Source organism: Dipodomys ordii, unplaced genomic scaffold, assembly GCF_000151885.1.
Source record: "Dipodomys ordii isolate 6190 unplaced genomic scaffold, Dord_2.0 Scaffold57, whole genome shotgun sequence".
Lineage (NCBI taxonomy): Eukaryota > Metazoa > Chordata > Mammalia > Rodentia > Heteromyidae > Dipodomys > Dipodomys ordii.
Genome location: NW_012267273.1, coordinates 9097123 through 9120067, shown reverse-complemented (window position 1 = coordinate 9120067; position 22945 = coordinate 9097123). Strand labels below are relative to the sequence as shown.

General features: G+C 41.6%; 1 protein-coding gene across 1 annotated transcript in view; it reads right to left on the bottom strand.

Moving 5' to 3' along the window:
* Nucleotides 1-21768, bottom strand: part of Ddr2 (discoidin domain receptor tyrosine kinase 2) — a 117534-nt gene extending 95766 nt beyond the window's left edge. Inside the window, exon 1 of the mRNA XM_013021761.1 lies at nucleotides 21650-21768. The gene's annotated coding sequence lies outside the window, so the exon portion shown is untranslated. The remainder of the gene's footprint in view (nucleotides 1-21649) is intronic.
* Nucleotides 21769-22945: the final 1177 nt, after the last annotated feature.

Here is a 22945-nt window from a genome sequence, read left to right as displayed (position 1 = left end):
TAAACAATGATTTAATTATAGTAGGCATGATCTCAGAAAATCCTAATTATACTCTGAGAATGTAAAGTCCTTGGTTCTAACCTATACTGCTATTTTATCACCAAGTTCCTTGTATGAGGTCATCCTCAAGATTTTCCATATCTCTAAATGGCTTCATTTCATAAAGGCAGAGTAACCCTGAAGCCATGCCCACTAAGGTGATAACTTTCACTGAGACCAGTTGGCACTTCCTGCCCTTGGAAAAATGACTGGTACACTGACAACTCCATGATAAGCAATGCTTATATAAGGAATAAGGAATGCTATTCTCTGGACATAGATGAGTTGAGTATGTACTATGTGCACACTTTTTAGAGGAACATGCAGAAATGCAAGTATACTATGTATTTGTAGTTCATGTATAGCCAGCCATTTGTTTGTGACTACTTTAAGGCAATACTTCAGAAAATAAAAGATACTTAGATGTATAACAACAAAAAGAGTGAGAGGAAATATGGAGATCTAAAGGCCAGGTGGGATGCTGATATTACACTGGATATTTTTACAAGCAGTGTGCATCACATCCCTGTTACAGAAACATAGCTACTTGTAGATGGACCAACCACAGCCCGGTGACCTAGGTTTTGAGAGGCAAAGTTGGGTTTAGATCCTAGGCATCTAGCTGCCAAGCTCAGTGAAGAGCTCCTGAAGACCATGACAGAGTGACAAGGTATTTGGAGAATATATGTTCTAGAGGCCTGGAGAAAATGGAATAAGGTACAGGAAGACAATAAACCAGGAGACTGACAGGAAGTATGGCCAGAGCAATGTTCAAGACAATCATATAGTTATTGTGGGTGAAGAATAAGAGGAAGATGAGAAAGAGACTTGGGAAAGGGTAGAGCTATGAGACTTACTGGTAGGATGGAAATGACAGCTCAACAATGTTGTAGTTTTGACCTGAATAATACAAAGAAGCAAAAAATTATCAGAGTCAGAAATGGGAAGATAGAATATAACATAAGGAAACATAGAATATAAGATAGAAGTAAGTTTTCCACACTCCTGTTTTGAAATGCCTGACTGCTTTCCTAGAAAATGCCCACCAGATAACATCAGATCCAAGACAAGAACACAGGGAAGTAATAGAATAGAGAGCCTCCCCTGGGAAGAGACAAGCCAAAGGCAGACTGAGAAGACCAAGAGGGAAGACAAGGAGAAGGAAAAAAGGGAGGGAAAGGGTGAGAAGGTCATACAAAGGATGGACTCTAGAGTAGGAAAGATATTGGTGAATAGTCATTGTCTCTAGAAGTTTCCCTTTCCTCAACCTAGATGAACCCCAACTTAGTCTATCATAAGCCCCATATGTGGGACATGGTAACTCTCAGTAGATCCTAAATGATCTGATTATAGCTACCTATTCAAACTGCACAATGGGTAAGCACTAGGACAGGGCTCCATCTGTCTTCTGCACTCCTGAATCCTAAGAGTCTGTGCCTAGACTAACACTAAATAAATAACTTGATCCCCAAGAAGGAGAAGAGGAGAGGAGAGATCTGAGCTGAAGAGAAGCCTGTAGTTCATTCCCAGCCCAGTACTATTTCTATCATACCATGTTGCCTCCCCCTTCCCAGACCATGGCGCACAGTTCCTCTGCGTGGTCCTCACAGCTGGAGAAGGAGCCCCCACACGATGCACTCACATGTTGCAGAACACATGTGTGTGCTCCAACGGGGTGCAGAGAGGCCAAAGCCACAGCCACTCTTCCCTAGCAGACCACACCTCTCATTTGCTGCAAACCTCCTGGCACACAAATCAAAGATCAAATCCAGCATTTCAACCACCATAACAAGCATAAAGTGTTTACCAGAGCCAAAGGAAAAAGCAACAGCCCACCCTCTGGTTCCACAGAATGTGTACCAGAGTCAGATCACTGCCATTAGTGTTCTGGCTCCTCCACTAACATAACCGCTTGCTTCGGTCAAAGCAGAGAGAAGCCTCTTGCCTTTCCACAGCACATGAGCCACTGGGTAGTGACCAAGGTAGTAGCCAGAGCTTTGTATTGAAGTCAGAGGTATCAGCAAAACTGAATACAGTTAATATTTCCCAGTGTGTTCTGAGTGTTCCAACCCCCTTTACCTTGGGACGGCACTTCTCTGGGGCAGCTACCACCACATAAGACAACAAGAGCCCCTTAGAGTGACCTTCAAGTCTGGGCAGCTGCAGGACCCTCTATGTACTATTTGGACAGAAGGCATAAATTCTAGTCTGCCATGATGAAGGCTCTGGGCCTCATGTCCACACCATGGTCTCTGCCTCCTAGCCCCTTCTAGCCCCTTCTAAACTTCCTAGGTTATATAGGTCAGCTCAGACAGTAGCCAGTGCTTCTTCTCACTTCTCCCTTGTGAGAAGGGGTCTTGACAGCCCCTTTCCCGGCAATAACTCTTTCTTTGTACCTAGATGTCTGTGTGGTTCTCTGGCAAAGTCGAATTTACCTGATCATTGGTGCATGGGCAGGGAGCTAGTTCTTCTCTTGGTGAACTTGCTTTTCCCATCTCTTGGGGAATTGAAGCTGTCCCGAGGGGCCTAGTTCCCCTCTGCCTCTGTGGTAGTCATTCTCTCATTCCTAAGTCATGACCCCAGACACCTGGACTTTAGCTGGACGGACCCAGCCACCATGTGCTTGCTTCTGCCCCTGAGGTTTCTCTGACATCCAGTTCACCAGCTTTCATCTACAAGGGTAAGTGGACTTGAGATTCCTATGGTGACATTCTTTCCTTTTTATTTAGTCTTGCAGTGCTGTCTTTCCTCTCAAACTGTGAGAAGACCCCGTACCAGGCTGCTGTGAGGCTCCTGCCAAAGGCCCAGGGCCTGAGGTTTTGGACACAGGGGTTGGGTAAGGACCCCTCCTTTGTTCTCTGCTGGTCTATTCTCCCTAAGAACCCTGTCATTCCAGGATGCCTGGATTGTTTTGGCCTTAGATTATGTCACCGATCGGTAATTCTCAGTCTAAGATCCCATCTGACTCCCCGCTGGGGGGCATACTGACCAATATGCTCTCTCTCACCTGGCCTCTGGCCTCAAGCGCAGGTACCTCATTGATCTGTACAACTGAGCATGGCCTGATTATGACCTAGAGAGCCAATCTAACTGGCCACTAAATGGCCACTTTAACTCCATCATTATTCGGGATTTATACAACTCTTGCCAGCACCTGGAAAATGGAGCACATCCAGGACTTCCCAATTCTTCACTCTCTCTACCTCCAGACTAAAAGTCCTCTCTCTCTCTCTCTCTCTCTCTCTCTCTCTCCCACTTATGCCTTTGAACTTTACACACTAACTTCTCCCTCTCAAGGCCAAACTGTCTTCAGATTCTCTCCTCCAGCCTTCCCTGGGGTTCCTGCTGCCTCTAACTTGTCAACCCCTCCCCCTTCCAACTTCTCTGGGGTCCCAGTTGGCACTGGTGCAGCTCCCTCCTCCCACTCTGGCCTCAGCCCCCACATCCCCCCTCACTCCCCTCCTCTGGCTCCCAAGCCCTCCTCTCTCTCAAGGCTAACTCTCTCATGGCACCTCTTCCTGGCCTTGGTCACCCCTTCCTTTTCCAAGCCCTCCTATCTTCACTCTGCTTCCCCCTCTCTAAACCCCCCACTTGTCCTACACTGCCCACTAATTCCTTCTCTGCTGTAAATCTCCCAGCCATCTCCTCTAGCTTTTCTTGTCTGGGATCAGCTCTATCTCTTTCTCTATCTCTCTGATGATCTCCAGATTGGAGATCATTTCCCACTAAATGCCTCCATTCCTGCTGACAGATTTGTGCCTTGAGAGAGTGAGATGCAGGCAGGGTCCCCCCCCTCTAGATTCCCCATCCTGGATTAGTGATTTCTCTAGTACATTCTTCCTCTCTGTAACTGGTTAGGATTCTCTAAATTAATACTGTCGTCCACTAAGTGGACTTAAGATTCCTATGATGATGTTCTTTCTCTTTTTATCCAGTCTCACAATTAATCCTTTAAAGCCCTGGTACCAGGCTACTGTGAGACTCCAGCCAAAGGCCCAGGGCCTGAGGTCTGAGACATAGGGGCTGGTTGATGACTCTTCAACTGTGTCTTGCCCCTATTGTTCTCCCTAAAGACCCAAGACACTTGGAGAACGCCTGGACTGTTTCGGCCTTAGACTGCACCACCAATGAATAATTACCAGTCTAACCTCTGCCCCTGCCTCCCTGACAGCCTCTCTGTGTGGGCATAAATCTTACATTTCCCAGCCCCCGTCTCTGTCTGGCTAACACCTTCTTCCCTCCTAGACCCTAAATAAATGGCCCTCTGCCCTGTCTCCGTCGTTAATCCATCGCTGACAGAGGCTGGCTGGCTAACACACTGGACTAGCTTCTCCCTTTTACTGCTCTCTTTTTCCCATCCAAAAATGTCTCCGGGACTCAGACCACAATTCAATTATTTTCCTTTCCTGAGCGCACCAACTTTGATATCTGAATTCGTAATTTCTCCCTTAAGCCAAACTCCTCTAGGAGGCTACAAAATAAAAATCCCTCCCTCTCACCTCTTTCCTATCCTGATACCTCTATCCAATCACCTCCTCTCATGAAAAACTTGCTCAGCAACCTCCTTCCCCAATTCTCTTTACTTGGCCTTGGAGACTGACACCTAGGAAGAGACAAAAGACACCTGGTGGGTATTCTACATCCTTCCCCACTCTTCTACCAAGCTAATGGGTTAAATGATCTTGGTTCATATTCTTATGTGCCTTGCTAACAGAATTACTGCCTGTCTTCACAGGCCATGTAAACTGAGACCCAACCATCTAATACATTTTGTTAGCAAAGATGTCTAAACTTATTCTATTGTCAAATGTCTAATTCTAAGTAACTACTTATAGCCATCCTGGTACTTCTTGCTGGGAGGAAATTCTCCACCCAGTGCTCTGATTCTGCATTAATTAACCTCCTAAATGGTTTAAATGGCCTGACTCTAAATATACCCTATGTAGGTCTGGAACAGCGCAGGCATCAAGAAAACGCCATGCACATGCCTCCACATTCACATCCTGCGGCTTGTCTCCTGTCTCACTCTTCTCGTCATCATGGTGTTCAGCTCTCCATTGGAGCTGAATTGGTTTGTTGGTATTGATTTTGTTCTTTCTATCCTCTCTGGCCTATTTCCTAAGTGTATCAATGGGCTCCAAGATTCGATCCTTCAAAACATGGCTTCTTCTTTTATAAAAGTCCCACCAAAATCCCAATGCCAAAGAGGGCATCTGGGTTCCTTAAAGCCACTGGCAGCTGGCCTCGGTGGGTCAGCTGCCAGGCAATGGAAACCCCTACAAGAGGAGGTGCACTCTCTGACAAATTTCAGGGCCCTGTGGTCTTTCCACTGCTCTGACATCCAGCTCCTCGACACTGGACATGCCATCCAAACACCTTTTTGGAGTCACTCAGAGTCTGTTTCTTTGTCCTGTTTTATGCTTATATGTTTGTCTAAAACCTGGGGATCCATCCTTCTGTTTGGTCTTATGTCTATTCTGTGACCCTCCCCCCTGACCTGTCTACTCCATTATGGCATGCTACATGTCTCTGTGTTTGTGTCCATAATGGCATGTCATGTGTCTCTGTGCTCATGTCCTGTCTCCTGTCTACTCCATTATAGCATGCCACGTGTCTCTGTATTCAAGTACCTGTTTCCTGTCTCTATTATGGTATGCCACGTGTCTCTGTATTCCTGTCCTGTCTCCTGTGTACTAAAATGCTTTTTGTTGTTGCCAAAGTTTTTTTTAACTGGCCACGCAGTTCCATCATAATTAGGCTAAATAATATCGCTAAATCTAAAAATTCCTTAAACAGCTGAAAATCTAAGCAAGCCCTATGATTTATGCACAAACATGTCTATCTGTCTATTTATCTATATGTAAAATATGTAAAATGGTCATGGTTTCCAAGTTACCAAGTATTGTGCTTGCTGAAAGATCTTTGTCAATGGAAGCTGTGATTTCATCTGAGTTGCTTTGAAAATCCTAAGACCTGACTGCCAACCAAAGGAAGAAAAACAGGCAGTTTTAAAGGGCCTTAGGAAAGAATTTTTTTTTAAATGGTTTCCTTTGGAATCTAAATTAAGTTGACTGTGATTTATGCCATTCCTTCTGTCCATCTACGCTAAAAGTTATACGTTGTACATCTGATCATGGCTAATAAAATAAGGCTAAGGTTTTGATTTCTTTTTTTAATAAGTTTTTTATTGTGAGAATACCGTACAGAGGAGGGGTTACAAGGCTAAGGTTTTGCTTTTCTGTTTTCTCTCCTGTGTGCTGATCAACTCCCTTTAAGATTAAGGGACTGGATGTAGTTCGTTCTTGTGCATGGGAAAAGGCTCAGGAAACAAAACAAAGTTGTCACAGCTGCCTAAACCAGTGGCACCAGCTTGCAAAATCCAGTGTAAACCAGGTCTTTAACCAGTTATGTATAGAAATTTTGCAGGAAAACAGTAGGAGGTGCAGTAGTCCATACAGGCAGGGCCTAGCCCAAGGCTCTGGTCTTGCTCCATCACATATGACTGAAGCCTGCTGATTCAGGACAAAAAGCTCAAGCCACTTCAGATCTACTGAAGCTCAAACCTTTATACCTATATGATTTGTTTATGTTCCCTTCCATCTGTCAGTAATGTTAATCCCCACAAGTCAGATGATAAGGTATGTATGAGCAAAGAATGTGATTTGATTTCCGTGCTATTTTGCAATTAGATGTATCTCTAAAAGGATATAAGCCATTTTAAACAGGCACCACAGCAATGGGTGGTACCTAGAGGGCCAATCAGCTGCAGTTTAAAATATCTATTGAGTTTTGTCATTGCAGAACTCTGGCAAGTATTTGTTGGTCAACTCTTGAAAGGTGCAGGTAAGGTCTACTTATTTCTATTTGATCTCCTTGTTGCTTTAATTGGAAATAATAAAGGGATTTTTTTGTGGCAAAGATTGCAGTTCAAAGCCAGCCCAGGCAGAAAAATCCCTCTGAGACTCCATCTCCCAACTAACCAGCAAAGAGCCAGGCTGGAAGCACAGCTCAAGAATTAACCAGCCAGATGCTGGACGTGACACTGTGACTCAAAGTGGTAGAGTACTAACCTCAAGCAGAAGTGCTCAGGAAAAGTGCCCAGGCCTTGAGTTCAAAGCCCGTGAATGCCAACTGGGATGAGTTATCCCAGCAACAAACACCAAGACCCCCAGGATGAGGTAAAGAGGATTAACAGGAGATGAAATCACATCAGCCACTTTGTGCCTGCCCTTTCAAAATTAAACCAGAGCCTGGAAATTAATGGAAATAAGTTAAGAAGCTTGTCCATCTAATGTCCATATGGGTCTACCATCTAGTACTGGACAGAAATATAGTCTTAGACTCAGGGATGTTAGCGTTGGCAGCTTCCTGGGTCTCCCATATATACCCTGTAATCCACACATCTACCAAGGCTTCTGGTCAAGCCATCCTATCCACTCCAAACAAGTAATACCTAATCATTTCCTCTCAGGGTGGTTTAGGAAAAGCAGCCCCACCAGATTGGCCCCTGTCTCATCAGATAGTGGTAACTTAAAATACCAATATGGAGGATCCTCCTCCTCAGAGTCCTTGCAGGACTACATGCATTATAACATCTCGTTTCACCTGGCCCAAATGACTACTGCCTCTAACTTTTGTCTGAGGCAGGAACTGGAGATGGGACATGTGCTCTGATCCTGCCTGTCAAACCAGAGGCAGATATACAAAACTTAACTATCTTCTCCTCTGATTGGACTACTAAACACACAGTCTATGCCGACTCCTATAATTGGGGAAAGACCTCATACAGCAAACCGGCAAATGCTCTAATGTTATATACCCCCAATTCCTAATGACAAGAAACAACACCTGTGCCCAGGTTCAAACTTCTACCCCAAACTGCATAGAGCTGAAAAGAGGCAAGTTTACTTGTGCCAACTATGAACGAATCTTACATGCAGAGGGCTGTGTCTCCTTGCCTAATTCCTGTGAAAGTTTTAACTGTATCCCTGCTTACCTGCCTCATAACTCCCGCTGCTGCCTAAGCCATCTAGCTGTTATGCTACCCCACAAGGAGTTCTCGCAGCCTCAACGAGGTTGTAAAACCAGAAGTCTGGCACTGGTTGAAAGTTATATTGATAAACTCCTCCTCCTGTCCGAAGCAGAATAGAATGCCTTCACTTTCTCCTCGATTGGGATATCAGGGTTGGCAGTGGGAGCCTGTAAGTGTGTCATGTGTTTGGCATGCCTAGTGGCAAAAAATATTAACTACGCCTCCTCTGCTATTGCACTGCTAAATAGAGAACAACAGAAACATAAGCACGCTATCCTTGACAACCATGTTGCCCTCCCTTATCTACTCTTACTCCACCACCAAGGGTGCAAGGATATTAAAAACATGTGCTGCTGTGACCTAACTGATAGCAGCTATGCCATCAAGGAACATGTAAACATCTCAGAAAACTTGAGGAAAATATCCAACATAATGAAGAGGGATGGGACCTATTTGGGTGGCTTACCCCCTGACTCATGCCTATCGTAGACCCTTAACTGCAATTTTTTGCCTTATTTTGATTGTGCTTTGACTGCTTAGGTGCATGCAGAACATCCTCATGGGGAAGACCTTTCACCAGTCTGTCAATCAAATGCTCCTGGGAAGGTACCTGGTTGAGTGTCCCCACTGACTACTTTACCCCCTCTGAGCAGAAAGCAGCTCCAGAAGACACAACCTTCACCCATAACCCCAGCCTGGTGCCCCCATTCAATTATTAAACCAAAGAGTTAGGAATGTTAGCAAAATGAGCTCCCTTCCCATAGCTTAGTACACTCTCCACAGTTTAGCATGATCCCTTCCTAGGCAACAGTGGACCCATTTAGTAAAGGAAGTAAATAATCAGCCTCCAACCCCTTAACCTTGGGATGACACTTCTCTGGGGCAGCTACCATTATATAAGGCATCAAGAGCCCCTTAGTGTGACCTTCAGGTCTGGGCAGCTGCAGGACCCCTTATCTACTGTTTGAATAGCAGCCATAAATCCTAGTCCACCATGATGAAGCCCCTAGTCCTCATGCCCATGCCATAGTCTCTGCCTCCTAGCCTCTTCTAGCCCTCCTAAACCTCCTAGGTTACATAGGTCAGCTTGTGAGAAGGGGTCTTGACAGCCCCTTTCCCGGCAATAAACTTTTCTTTGTTCTCTGTACCTGGATGTCTGCGTGGTTTTCTGGCAAAGTCCAAATAATCGAATAATTGTACCAACTTGACTATGATACAGTGCCCCATTTCTCAATCACTGACATATGTGTTGTTGCGGAGATACTTTGTAGACATGAGAAAAAACAACAATGGGTTGCTTTCCAGTAAGATAACCTGGATAGACCTCATTCATTCCATTGTAATGAAAAGGTTTTTCAATTTGGTTTTTAAACAGCAGAGCCGAGACTTGCCTGAAGAATAGAATAGCAGAGAGGAACTCTCTGACACAAGAATAGGGACCTAGAAGTCACAAGAGATACTGAAGACCCCCCCCAGAGGGAAAATGAAGTCCTGACACTGTTTATCCCATATTACCAGGGGGAAACAGGGGCCATGTGTCTAGGGAAAGCCATGCATTTAGCATGGCTAAATGGAGCAGCAAAATGGAGACCAGAGTGAAGACAGCCTCCCTTACTACAAGACAATACACATTCTGATGTGCGGTACATTGAAGGTGACCAACACATTGTCATTTTAAGAGACAGTCAGGGGATGGAAAGTTCACACATATTTTCTTTTTTATCCTGTTGATCTATAAGTCACTCACAGACCCATACACACCATTTTGGTCTCCTATATTGTCCACATCCTCCCCCATCTGTATGACTGTCTGTCTCTCTTTCTCTCTCAGACACACACACACACACACACACACACACACACTTAACTCAGCATCACACACTTAACCAAGCATCATGCCTAGGCCTGTATATAGAGAAAAAGAGATTGTGGAGAAAACTAATTACATTAAAACACAGCTATTAAAATATATATTATGTGTACAGTGATATAGGAGTTCCTTAATCACCCATTAAACAAGATCTAAATCATTACAACAGAAAATTAATAGAAATAGTCAACTCCATTATGCTTTTTCTTCAGAAATACTTCCCCCATAGATCACAGGCTAAAATCTATGTATCTGATATCCACACACTTAATTCAGGATTTTCACATGTTCAAGAATTATCTTGGATCTCTCCTGCTGCTGTACTTCTGTAAACCTTTATTTATAAATAGGTTTTTGGTGCACAGGCTGTAGCTACTTAGGTTTATTTTTACTCAAATATCCCATTAAAATAGTGACTTTATTGATCCTTGATTTTTTTTCATTGCTTTCAAGTTTGTGCTCAAGGCAAGTGCCTTGCTCCACTGCATCTCTCTACTCCTAGCCCTGACCCTTACGAGTCCTCCCATTGTAACCATTAGTTTGAATTTTTCTGGCCTGAATTATCCCCCTTCCTGCCAGCCTCTCTCCCATGTTCTTGACCACTGAAAAAGTTCTTGGTCTCCAATGACTCCCACAATTGATTGCGTTCATGAATTTTAATAACATAGCTGTTAGCTCCTGTAGATCCTTGAGGAAGGTGCCAATGAAGCTGACCCTGCCCAGATATCTACGTGTCCTCTCTACTCTCTTCCCTTGAGGAAAGGGGTCAGTGTCATTGTTGGGATCTTTGGGGTGTCCTTTGTCATGCTCTTGCCACTTTCATGCAACCTAAGTCATCTTCCCATTGTATTATTTTATTATCATCTTATGTTGGTCCCTCATTCGCTGAATGTGAATTTCTGCCAAACAACATCTTGTAATGTGTTTGCCTGTGGTTATGTAGTTGTATAATTATGTATGTGGGTTCTACATACATATATATGCATATATATGTATACATAGATACATAGAAATTTGGGGGGGGGTCCTGTGTTGGGTCTGAACTCTGGGCCTGGGCACTGTCCCTCAGCTCTTCAGCTCAAGGCTAGCACTCTACCACTTGAGCCACAGCACCACTTCCAGCTTTTTTTCTTTTTGCTAATGTGGTGCTGAGGAATCAAACCCAGGGCCTCATGCATGCAAGGCAAGTGCTCTACCACTGAGCCACCTTCCCAGCCCTGATAGATGCATACATACACACACACATACCTATGGAAGCTGCCTTCTTACTGGCCTACCATTCTCTTCCTATTTGTGAAAATGCTCTCTTAGCCTATGCTTCATTGAAATGGGATAAAAGGATCTCTGGATACGAACTGAAGGCACTGGAAAATCCAGGCTCTTCAGTCTAGCTGTAGGTATCTGTGTGTGTCTCTGGAAGGTCACTTGTTCCCTTTTACTTTTGGCTTTCTTAATCTAGAAAATGGAACAACAATTTCTATCCTTCCTTTTCATGGTGCTTATAGATCAAGAGAATAATAGGTACACAATTTCCTTGTAACTAAAATAAGTGATATGTCAAAGCTTAAACATATATATGCATAATGAATTATGCATTATCACTACAAAACACTGAAAGTAGAGGCTGGGGTAACATGTATATTCAATCAATGAATAGTTCTATTTTCATTTAAAAAACAACTGACTTACCAGTGAATAGCTACTAATATATATGTAATAAATGCCTTCCTGTAGACATTTTTCCCTTTCAAAGTGACTACATTTATAAAATGTAGGATTTTAGATTAATTAGAATGGTCATTTTTATAGTTGTTCATATAGCTCATCTTTCAACTGCTTTTAATGCTGATACTGAAGCTTGAATTCAGAACCTCATGGTCTTACTTGAGCTTTTTCACTCATGTATGGCATTCAATCATTTGAGACACCCCGCAAATTTAGCTTTTTACTGGTTAATTGGAGACCAGTTTCTCTCAGATTTGTCTGCATGAGTTGGCTCCAGTTCTCCTATCTCAGCCTTGTGGGTAGCTGTGATTACAGGCATGAGCCACTGGTGCCCAGGTGATTTCCCTTTTTGATTATTTAATAAGTTTTTTAAATGTATGTAATTTGGAAGTTGGAAATATTAGTTTTATTGAATAAAAGTAGTTCTCGTTTTAGTAGTTTCTCATTAATTCATTAGAATTTCATATTTGGAGAAAAGCCTCTATGAAATCAACATGTAGAGGGGGAAAACTGGCTGGAGTAAATATCACGGCACTTCAGGATTGCTCTGTCCTCTCCTATAATCACTATCACTTCCTCTGCCTTTCCTCAGAAACTGCCCCACCTCTGTGCTTTGCCAGCTGTTCAGATTCCTGGATAAGATCAATTCTATGATTTATTAGGGGACATTTATTTTGCATTCTCTAGTGCAGGGCCTAAATCTTCAAGCTCAATCTTCTGTACTCTTGCCCAGGGCTCTGGAAAGTACAGTTTTGCAACAAAAAGATAAATGGTGCTTTCCTGATCTTTGGCCCGTGTGTTTCTCATTATCTTCCCTTGGATGCAATCACTGCCTTTTGTGCCAAAGCCACAGAAAACAGGTCTTTATTCCTCCCAGAGCTGAGAGGCTCCCTAGTCACCAGCCTCTTGTGTAGTCCAAGTCTCTTCCTTTCTATTCCACCTGGCATATATCTGCAATAGACTGTTGGACTGTTTATCTGCTCATTTGCTGGACCTCCTAACAATTATCCCTACCCTCACTGCTTTCCTTGTAATCTTTCATATATACTCTAACCAGATCAAGTCTTCCTGGAGCAAAACTCCTACCATCTCACAGCTCTGCTCAAACATAGTAGCAGTTCTTTGTCAACTACATAGTGGGCAAGGTACAACACTTTACTCTGTGTGTGTGTGTGTGTGTGTGTGTGTGTGTGTGTGTGTGTGTGTGTGTGTGTGTGTGTGTGTGTGTGTGTGTTGAGAGGGGGAGGAGTCCTGGAACTTGAACTCTGGACCTTGGCACTGTCCTTGAGCTTCTTTGGCTCAAGACTATCACTCTACCACATGAGACACAGCTCCACTTCCAGCTTTTTCTGAGTACCTTATCGGAGAGAAGAGTCTCATGGACTTTCCTGCCTAGGATGGATTCAAAATGCAGTACTCGGCTCTCAGCCTCTGGAGTAGCTAGGATTACAGGCATGAGCCACCTGTGCCTGGCTTGCTGTGTTTTGTTTTTTTTTTAATTAGTAAGCCACAGCACTGACAACTATTGAATTTGTAAAATGTGGTCTCTATTTTGCTGTTAAGACAGAGCTGTGAAATTTTACATAACAAGATTCTAGCTCCTATCTCTTTTGTGTATTCCTGCCAAATCTCACATGCAACATGTTTCAAATTCACCTCACTCCCTGCTCCCAAGAATCAATGTTTCCAACCTAATAGTTCCACCATCTAGGTTTTTCAAGAGTAGATTCAAACCAGGAATATGGGGAGATTTGAGGCATAAAAGACTTTGGCCTCGAAAAGCCCATCAAAATTCAATGCTTATATATTCACTTTTTTAGTTAGATTTAAAAGAGTCCAGAAGTTAGAAATTAATAAAGCATGTCACACTGTTGTGAGCATATAATCTAGTGGGAAAGACATACAGTTTGCCAGAAAGGAGATCCTCTGTCCAATGTCAATTCATTCACTAAAAATACATCTTGCAAGCCAAATGTCCAGATCCTCCCTACCCAAGCATTCAATTTAGGAAAAGTGCACTAGGACATCTCTACATGTTTTCCTGATGCTCTTGTTTTTGTCTTCTGCCAAACCTCAATTGATCCAGATACTAGAACAACCATATGCTATATTTAGAAAACATTCTTCCAAACATTACCAGAAATAATTCCCACAACAAATTCAAAAAGATATATTTTAATCATCTTCATTTCATAGATGAGAAAATCAAACTATAGAAAGTTACCAGTTTCTTTTCAATGCAACCGATGTTTAATTTCTAATGTTTCATTCTAATTTGTCAAATGCTAATTATGTCAAGTATATGAATGAAGCTCTCTACTCTCAATAATTCTACAATCCAGGGAGAGAGGCAGACACCAAACTCGATGATGTCTACATAATATGGTATGAGAACAGAATATGCAATGTTTTCTACAAAGCAAAAAAAAAAAAGAAAATATTCAACCCAACTTACACATTTAAGGATGGCAGGGTAGGGAGGCAGGAATCATGTTGACAGAATTAGACCATAATTTAAAAATTAGTTACCTCATATATGGAGAAACTAGAATTTGAATTCAAGTGTGAATGATTCTCTGCTTCATTTTTTTTCCACCATCCCTTTATATAGTGGATTTAAAATGCGAATCATTGGATGAATGGGTGATTATGTATGCATGCATGTATTATGCATCTTCCAATGGGGAAACAGATAAAACATCAGCCTAAAAGGAGGTAGAATTTTTTTTTAAATAATGGAGTGAGTTTGATCAAAGAACACTGTATGCATTGTAGGACTAACAAACACTTTCATGCAATTAGTATAATTATTTTGTCAATCCTGGGGCTTGAAATCAGGGCCTAGGCACTGTCCTTGAGCTTCTTTTCCTCAAGACTAGCACTGTACCACTTGAACTACAGTGACCTTTCCAGCTTTTTCTGTTTATGTGGTACTACTGAGGAATCAAACCCAGGGCTTCATGCATGCTAGGCAAGTGCTCTACCACTAAGCCACATTTCCAGCCCTAAATTATTTTAAAAGAGGAAAATAATATCAGCCTAAACAGCTAACTTTCATATTCTTATTAACTGAACTAATCTGCTAATGCATCTTGGGAAAATCTTAGCACTGGGCAAGTCATTTTCAACATAAAGGTCTCTAATTCTCTCCAACAATATCTCAGAATTGGCTGGAAAGTAGATAGACTCTCGAAGTGAGAAGAGTTTCCACTTTCATCTACCCCATCTTCTGAAAATACTATGTCCTGAGCTATGCAAACAATGAGAGAAAGAAACTAAATACACCAGAGCACAGCAAAGATCCCTGTGGTCTCCCTTGCTGAAAAAAATCTTTGGCTCTAGATAATCCTGAGTGAAGGAAAAGGATCCTGCCTCTCCCACACCCATGTGCTCTGAACTTTGCCTCTGGAAGGAAAGCTGGGATCTTTAAGACTTGAACATCAAAGCACAATTTCTGCATCTTCAAATGATCCCATGGAGTCCACCCCTCTCCGCCACAACATCTGACACTCATATTTTGGAGCAGAGGTGTCCATGCCAGTCTCTCTTTTGTGTTTCTGGCTCTTTAACCTAAATTTCTGCCTTCCATCTCTGCAAGCTTGGTATACATGTGCAACTGTTCCTAGAATTTGTCCATGCCATTATTTCACAACTCAAAAACCTCCAACAAGAGACAGGTGGTGGGATTCCCCAGGGGAATTAAATGAGGGACTCCAAGCCCACACCATCTGAATCTGGCTGCTTAATAACAATCCAGAAGTAAGCTGTGACTAGCACAACTTTAAGGTATAAAATACAGATTATACTCAATCTAGATCAAGATATATTTTTCCTTTTGGTCCCAAACATACTTCTATTAATTCCTTCTTGGCTTTTTCCAATACTTGGGGCAAGTGAAACTTAACTAATGGAATCAATTTGTAGAAGAGTGAGTCAGCCCAATGAAACTATAATCATTGCTTTGAAGAAAGAGGTCTTCAATAGGCCTTGGGAAGTGGCAGATTCTGTGTCACCATTTATCTGGATCAATTCAAGTCTCTTCATAATAGCTTGGGAATTATGATTTGTGCTTCAGCATCTCTGTAAATAGAGGTCAAATTAAGTTGAGCCTATAAACATTTCGACCAGGGCAAAAGATTATAGTGACTTGTTGTCCTTTAAAAAGTATTCAGGGTGGGGCTGGGAAGGTGGCTCAGTGGTAGAGCACTTGCCTTGCATGCCTGAGGCCCTGGGTTTGATTTCTCAGCACCACATAAGCAAAAAGAAAAAAGCCGGAAGTGGCGCTGTGGCTCAAGTGGTAGAACACTAGCCTTGAACTGAAGAGCTGAGGGACAGCGCCCAGGCCCAGAGTTCAGGCTCCACGACCGAACGCCCCCCCCCCAAAAAAAGTATTCAGGGTTCATCTCATGAGCCAGAGTTAGCATATTTTTTCTTTAGTGGTCCAGATAAAAATTTTAGTTTTTATGCTCTGTCATAATTAGTCATCAAATAGAACACAAAAGGAGCCGGGTGCTGGTGGCTCATGCCTGTAAGCCTAGCTACTCAGAAGGCTGAGATCTGAGAATCGTGGTTCAAAGCCAGCCCAGGCAAGAAAGTCCATGAAACTCTTATCTCCAATAAACCACCAGAAAACCGGAAGTGGAGTTGTAGCTCAAGTGGTAGAGCGCTCACCTTGAGCTAAAGAGCTGAGGGACAGCACCCAGGCCCAGAGTTCAAGCCCCATGACCAAAAAAAAAAAAAAGAACACAAAAGGAGGTATTTACACTATGTAAACAAATAAAGATGGTTGTGTTATAATAAAACTTTGTTTACAAAAACACCTGATAGGCTATATTTTAACTCATGGGCTATATAGATTGACAGCTCCTGTCATAAGCCATTTTCTTTATGCAAGCATGTCACAAAGAGAAAGAAATACTGTCCACCTGGACAGTAGCTACTTTGGTGTTCAAAAACCTGGAGATTAGAGAGTAATAATTGTTCTGTCACTACGTAAGCAAATATGAATAAAATCCGCACTTAGCACGATTCCTAGATGGTTTATGTATCTTGAATCTAGAGACTAACAAGTCTCAAATGCCAATCAAATTACAGCTTCTAACTTAGTCTAAGGTCTAACTTATACACTTTAAATAAGCTCTTGAATAATATTGATAATGTCGAGAAGAGATTTAATGGCAAAAGTCTAATTAAAAGCATTCATAGCAGGGGGCTGGTGGCTCATGCCTGTAATCCTAGCTACTCAGGGACTGAGATCTGAGGAAGGGAAGTCTGTGAAACTCATATCTCTAATTAACCAGTAAAAGCCAGAAGTGGAGCTATGACTTAAGTGGTAGAGCACTAACAAAAAACAAAAAAGCTCAGAACAGAACCCATACCCTGAGTTCTAGTACCAGCACAACATACACACATACACACACACACACACACACACACACACACACACACACACGAGTACACTCACACATTCAATACAAAACCCAATAGAGTAATGGAACACAGGAGTAGGTAGACTTTTACAGCCCACCACTAGTTACCCAGTTCCCCTACAGCAAATAATAATGTGCATATAATATTAGCTAAGTGTCATACCAGAACAAAAATACAGACACTCCAATCTATTTCAAGTGAAAAAATAGATATAATTAATCAATTTAAGACACTGCATGAATTTCTCATATTAGACAATTAGGCATTCACAACAATTCTGAAAAAAAAGGCTATCAATATTGACAGATGAGACCCTATAGCCATCCCTGTTTGTCATCCATCTAAAGGAAAGAACCAGTAATCCCTGGCCCCAAGAAGCAGGACCCTGGAGTGCACTACTGCTTGGGAAGCAATTCAGTGAACACTGCCAGTCAAAAACACAACATTTTTTCTCACATCCCACAATTTGAGAGTATCTAGTGTAATATGAGAAATTATAAAGCAATAAGAATTGAAACAGAGCTGGGTGCCAGTGGCTCACTCCTGTAATCCTAACTACTCAGCCCGGGAAAGAAAGTCCATGAAACTCTTATCTCCAATAAACCACCAGAAAAAAAAAAGTGGTGCTGTGGCTCAAGTGGTAGAGTGCTTGCCTTGAGCTGAAGAGCTGAGGGACAGCATTCAGGTCCAGAGTTCAAGCACCATGGCCAACCAAAAAGAAAAAAAGAAAAAAGAATTGAAACAATAAAAGTACAATTCTTTCTAGCAACCTAAGATTCTGAGAGCAATAGAGTCTGTGGCTAATTCTTAAATCAGTCTTCATAAGATCTCTATAAAGATCAAAGCAAAAACAGCCGTTTGAAACTTTGACAATTACTAGTGCATAGTATCTCATGCATAAATGTATTAGGCACCCAAGTATTTTCTCCCTGAAGGTTTCATGTTATTCTACGTTAAAACTGCTTCAGAACTGTGCCCACTCTCAACAAGAGGGACATCAGGAATGATCTCCTCCAAAGTGAGGTTATTCTTTCCTCCTGGAGTAACCAAGATGGCATCCAGATGTCGCACCCCAGCCAGCAATCATGGCTCTTCCACTCTGACAGTTGCTCTCTTTCTTTTCTACCCCTCCTCCAATCACCCTCCACTCCAAGTAGTTTGCTATTTCCTCTCTCATTTCTACCTCACATGCTCAGCAAAGGCTCTTATTGCCTAGGTCAGTTCTAAGGTTAACAGCTGACTCACACCTTGCTTTCTCCATATTGGATTCCTCTGTTACAAGGCTTGGCTCAAGTTCTACATTATCTTCAGGTTCCCTGAGCATTCCAGAAAGAAGTTCTCTACTCCTTTCCACCGTTTATCACTCTCTTGACTCATGCTTACCATGCAAGGGTAGTTCTCTTTTTTATTCCTCTCCTCCTTATTTGCATATACGTATGTGTATCTCTTAAACCCACTCAACAGTTCCTTATACATCACAGACACTCAAGAAGCATCATTCTTATTTTACTAAGTGTAAGTAGTAAATGAGCTCTCAAATCTGATGAATGCATAAACTCATTGATCATAAGCTCACAAGTTCTTCATTTCTATGATTACAGCCCATCCCAAGTTATGTTTTACTGGGTGTTTATGGAGCCCTGTCCATTCAGAAATGTCTGAGTCATGGAAATGGTACTGTAGCTCAAGTGGTAGAGCGCTCACCTTGAGCTGAAAAGCTTAGGGACAGAGCCCAAGCCCAGAGTTCAAACCCCATGACCGACCAAAAAAGAAAGAAAGAAATGGCTGAGTCAGCTCTTGGCATGTTTTACCTCCCTTTCCCTTTGAAGAGAGCCTGTGCCCTCAATTTCTAGCAGGTACACACCCACAATACCACATACCCTCTTTTACTTAGATATTTATCCCAATCTTACTTTGTAAGATAATCTTTCCACAATCAAATTCCAAAAACTCAGCAACAAGATTACATTGTCTCATTTTTCTCAGCCATAATCCATCTGTAACTAGCAGATGTCTCCCGGGTTTGTTTGTTCACAGGCCTAATTTCTACCCTTCCCCACTGAGAACTTCCACCTCCGATAGTCCAGGTTGTGCTGTCTTCATACCAGCATGTCTACTTGGACTCACTTCAACAGAACCTTTCAGCAGAGATACGGCAGCACTGACCATCCCTTAGCCATTGAGAGGGTGAATGCAAAGAGTATCTCAATATAATTGATTTGCACAGAAGGAAAAGTCATTTTAGGAAAGTGAAATGGAATGGAGGAAAGTAACAGAGGGGAGGTTAATTGGGAAATATCGTTTACATGTGTGGAAATGTCTTCATAAAATCCTTTTGCACAACTAATGCATGCTAATAAAAAGTAGGTTATAGGGAAGGCTGATGGTGAAATACAGTCAAAGGTGAATACAGTCAAAGTACTTTTTATACATATGTGCATATATGAAAAAATAGAACAGTGAGACTTCTTGAAATTGTTTTATGAAACGGAGGAGGGGTAAAGGAGGATGATGGATGATGTAAAGTTGATGGGATACAGTGTAAGCGTGTATGGAAATGTTGCAGTGGAACTCCATTTGTATAAATAATGCATACTAAAAAAAACCAATCTTTCAAAAGAATAATACCTTCAAAGTAATGTATAGGTTGATTACTTCTTGACAAGAAAGAAGGAGGAGGAGGGGGGAAGAAAGGAAGGAAGGAAGAAAGGAAATGAGAGAGAGAAAAAAGAAGGAAAGAAGGGATCAAGGAAGGAAGGAAGCAAGGAAGGAAGGAAGGAAGGAAGAAAGGAAGGAAGGAAGGAAAGAAAGAGCCATAGCAGATGCCCATACATGCACAGTATGTCTCACATTCCAGATTACCTATTAGTAACTCTCCTTTTTCTTTTTTAATTACGTCTTTATTGTCAAGGTGATGTATGGAGGGGTTAGTTACGTAAGTAAAGTAATAAGTAAATTTCTTGTCGAACTTTTTACTGAATCTACATTCCAGTTTAGATTCTCAAAGATTTGGTCATACTGCTAATAAGGAAACAGGAAACTGAGACTTGTTAAACTTTTTAACAGAGTAAAATAGTTTCATTGTTCCCATAGAAAGGAAGAGACTGGATTGGTGGATAGAAATTTCTCCTGAAGGAGCCAAAGTACTTAAGAGAGTTTCAGGTGTAATTCTATGAAAGTGAGGGCAGGGGAAATCACCCAAGCCAGGCCTCACATACAAGGCTATATATAGTACATGCCTAGGATATTGAAATAATGTCTTCTGGAAATAGTTATTTAAGATTGGTGGCTGAAGAAGAAAAGACCACAATGATAGTTTTTGAAAGGTAAAGTAGAATGATTCATAGATAAATAATGTTTGAGAAAACTAATGTAATAGAGAAACCCTGCAATAACTTCTGATTAGTGGTTAGGCATAGCTATGAATTATTCATTCTTAAATGTCCACTGTGAAGGCTCTTAGTTAAAACTGCTTAGCTCTTTAGTACCAAAAGGTATCAAAAAGGAAGGAAGGAAGGAAAGAAGGAAGGAAGGGAGGGAGGGAGGGAGGGAGGGAGGGAGGGAGGGGAAAGAGAAGGGAAACAAGTTTCAAGGCAATCTGTGGAATTTAAATCTATTAAATGATCGTTTATCATCACAAGAAGGCTAAGGAATAAAGAGAAATTCCCTAGATAATAAACAGAAAATGATATAAAATCTAAGAAATTTGTGATAAGATGCTTCTAGGGAATGTGAAAACATTCTAGTTTACTCCTGCCCATACCAATAATCAGTCAGTACTTACACAAACTCGCAGGTCCATATTATTTGTACAATCAATCGCTCATTCAACAAATATTTCAGAAGGATATAATATGTCAAGGATATAACAGTGTCTAAATGGTTCACACTAAGCATCTTCCACTAGGCCAGATCCTGTGCCTAGTGCTAGAGATACAGGCCTAAAGAACTTGTGACATCTGATTTCAATGAGCTCTAGGTGGGATGTGAGTCAAGAAGTCCCATTCAAACCAAAATTCACCTACAGCAGACCACCTGATATGAGGGAAGTGTTCTAATAAAATCCCTTGTGTCTCTTTTTCTTTGAGTCCCAGCTCAAGGAAAGTCCCTGTGGTTGTTCCAATGCATAGTGACATGACCTTGGACAAGTTGTTATTGTACATTTACTCCACCAAAGTTTTATTGAAGATTCTTATTGTCCTAGTTTTAATTACTCTATTCAGTATTGTTTTCCTGCAAACCATTGCTGGAAGAAAAACAAATTTATTTTAAAATTTTAATGAGATCATATTAGAAAACACATCAATCTAGAACCCCAAAGATTTCACTGAGTCCTACAGATGGAAAAGTTCTATCATAAACCCAGATCCTTATGACATAGAATTGGGGAAGATTCTCTTTTCTTGGTCACCCAGAACTAGCCTTTTATCCACAGCTCAACTTCCCATGTTACTCCAGACAAGACAAATGAAGGTTTCAAGAGGAGTCCCAGCCTTCTGACACAGCCTTCAGGCTCACGCAGTGACACAGTTGCAATGACTAGTCCTACTTACATCAACACATCAATGGGGTCAGAGCATTCTCTATGGAGCAGAATCCTCAACGTCAGCAGTCCCCTGTGTCTTTGATTACTTCAGGTTCTTTAAGATAATCAAGCTATAAGTATTCAATCCCAGACCACTTGCAGATCAACCTTTATGGAGAGGGAAGAGAGAAAAGTAATATTTGAATTACAGACTTTTACTTCATTCATATTACTATCTAACAACACTTCCAAGTAATAACACATGTCATTAAACTTCTGGAAAACTCCACCAGATACTTACGAAAACATGAGAATGGGAAAAAAAATCTTAGTATTTTTATGAAAATAATTTTGATCTTGTGGATGTCTTAAAAGTCTCTCAAGCTGGACGCCGGTGGCTCATACCTGTAAACCTAGCTACTCAGGAGGCTGAGATATGAAGATCACGGTTCAAAGCCAGCCCAGGCAGGAATATCCATGAGACTCTTATCTCTAATAAGCCACCAGAAAACTGGAGATAGAGCTGTGACTCAAGTGGTACAGTGCTAGCCTTGAGCTGAAAAGCTCAGGGTCAGCCCCCAGGCCCAGAGTTCAAGTCCCACGACCAAAAATAAAGTCAGAAATTCACAGGGATCCCAGATAACAACCCACATAATAAAAAGTCTCAGATCCACATCAGACTACCATCCCTTCTTCCGCTTAGGGGCAACCAGTTATCTATTGAGCCGTTTTCTAGAAGATAGCTATATCTATCTATCTATCTATCTATCACTGTGTATAATATATATCTAAAAGATATATATCATAGATATAGATAGATATAAATAGCTCTATAGAGATAGATATGTATCTATAGATATACATATTTTTAGATATCTATAACTATATATGATATGGATATCTGGATTTTTTTAACTTGAAAAGTTAAATGTCAGTATACTATGCATTTCACCTTGGTCCTTCTCTTGCATTTCACCTTGGTTCTTCTGTTACACCTGTTGGGGTTAGATCCATTCCAGCCTCCTAAGTGGCCTCTTTCATTCCACTGATTTATCCTATCCCACTGAAGGGCTAGAAATATGAATAACTAACAACATAGAGCCACAGTATTCCGATGGGCTTTTGAATGGCTAATTTGCCAATTTCTTTTTTTTCTTTTTTCTTTTTCAGTTATGGGGCTTAAACTCAGGGCCTGTGCATTGTCCCTGAGCTCTTTCACTCAGGGTTAGTGCTCTACCACTTTGAGACACAGCACCACTTCCAGTTTTCTGGTGATTAATTGGAGATAACAGTCTCCTGGAATTTCCTGCCAATTTTTTAATGG